The 1,988-nt window shown below is 41.3% G+C and overlaps 1 long non-coding RNA gene across 1 annotated transcript; it reads right to left on the bottom strand.

Annotated features, from left to right (window-relative positions):
* Nucleotides 1-888: 888 nt before the first annotated feature.
* On the bottom strand, nucleotides 889-1,704 carry LOC110883041. Its single transcript, XR_002560331.2, has 2 exons — nucleotides 1,649-1,704; nucleotides 889-1,136 (listed from the first exon to the last, which is right to left on the bottom strand). It is a non-coding gene; the product is annotated as an uncharacterized LOC110883041 (long non-coding RNA).
* Between the last annotated feature and the right edge of the window lie 284 nt (nucleotides 1,705-1,988).

Raw genomic sequence — 1,988 nt, forward strand, 5'->3', positions numbered from 1 at the left:
TATTAGTAGTGTCGGAAGATGAAATGTCCATGACGGACACAACTGGGGAAGAGACCTCTAGAATCGCAATATCAAACGCCTCGCCCACTCCTATGTCATCGTCGACATGATCAACATGAAACACTGGAACCTTGTCCCCACCAGCAGGGACATCAACACGAGGGACCTCAATCGCAAGGGGAGGGATGTCAATAATAAGGTGTCCATCGGGGTGACCTACGACAACTACACCAGGGACTAGAACATCCCCCAGATCGAGAATATCATCCATCAGCACAGGGCCACCTAAGGCTATTATCTCCCCCTCACCACTAACGCCACTCAGCACATCGACAGACACGTAGTCCGGATCCTCCTCCGGCTCAGTATCCGTCTCCGGCACTACTTCCATAGCGGGCTCATCATCCGACTCCAACTCGATCACCTCCTCATCGGACACGAGGTCAATGATCCCCTCGTCTGAATCTGAAATGTCGATAGGATCTGAAGCTGACGACATCGTGACCTGGCAAGATAATCCGTACAAACACATGTATATATAAATTATATATATGTATATAAATCACAAAACCCTCCACATGAACCAAATAACTTGCCTATACAATATAGGCCAAACCATGCATACCCAAAACTCCTTTCTACACTAAGTAGACTAAACCATGAATCCCGCCTACGACTCGTAGACCCAACCATGAACGTGATGCAATGCAATGAAACTTTTCAGGCAAGTGAAAACGTTTAATGCGTGGCACCTAGATACGAGATTATAGTCTAGACTCGAGACCGAATCCTAGTTCACTATAATCGAGGCTCTGATACCAATCTGTCACACCCCGCCGAAGGCGGAAACGCAAGGTGCGACCATGAAAGGATTTCAAGCATACGATAAGCAAACAACTAATATGATTAAGCATCAACGATACCGAAGTTTAAAGTTTACAAACCATAACAATATATTTAGTTTACACAACTTCCAGTTTCAAAAACACATACGACCAAAAGTTATATTGTTTATAAAGTTCCTAGGATTTGTCAAGTATATTTCCGATACGATGAAATATACAAGGCAAAACCCCCAAAAGGTATCGTCCATGATGCATGCAACTTCTTAAAGCCACGAACCAAATTTCACTTACCTGAAAATCATGCTTAAAAATGTCAACATAATGCTGGTGAGTTCACAGGTTTAAATGACACAAATGAAACTTAGACTCATTTGATAAAAAAAATTAGTATGCGTAGTTAATGAAATCACGAAAGTCAAATCATGGTCTTGCAAAAACCGTGATACATGTGCCGACATAAGCCCGTAACCAAACCATAACGATGATGCCTCGCCACATCGTGCACCATGACGATGTCTAAGAATATTTGGACACAATTGCACTCCCACAGGGTCACGACCGACCAGGAGCGGGGCTCGTTAAACCCAATAGATCTATTCGACTGTTCCGCGGTCATTACCACGACTAATGGTTACTAAAGAAACAATAACACGAGGACTTCCGAGCTCTAAAACCAACCAACTTATGTGCACAAAATAGACAAAAATGGATTTCATTCCCACTACCATACCCCGTAACCAAGCATGATTTTCCCCCGATTTAAATAAACATTTAAATAAGTAAAAGGGGCCGTGAAGACTCACAAACTGCGTTCCGTGCGTATGCTAGCAAAACCAAATGTCCAAAATAATTCCCGACCTACACGTGTCCTAATACAATAAGACACTAGGTCTAAATATATGTCTACTCGACAAGTCGTTCACCAAACTTGTTTAGACAAAGTGAGATGTTAACCTTTTTAAATAAAATTGTTTAATTCTTACGACGCGTTGGTGGTGGTTATCCGAGAATTCCCAAGTATTTATATATAATACAACAAATATATATATTTCACACATTGTCACACAATGTCATGTCGAGACCTAGTACCGAACTATAAATTCAAACCCGTAAATATATATTTAACAACTAAATATCATATTT

This window comes from Helianthus annuus, chromosome 11 (assembly GCF_002127325.2).
Source record: "Helianthus annuus cultivar XRQ/B chromosome 11, HanXRQr2.0-SUNRISE, whole genome shotgun sequence".
Classification (NCBI taxonomy): domain Eukaryota; kingdom Viridiplantae; phylum Streptophyta; class Magnoliopsida; order Asterales; family Asteraceae; genus Helianthus; species Helianthus annuus.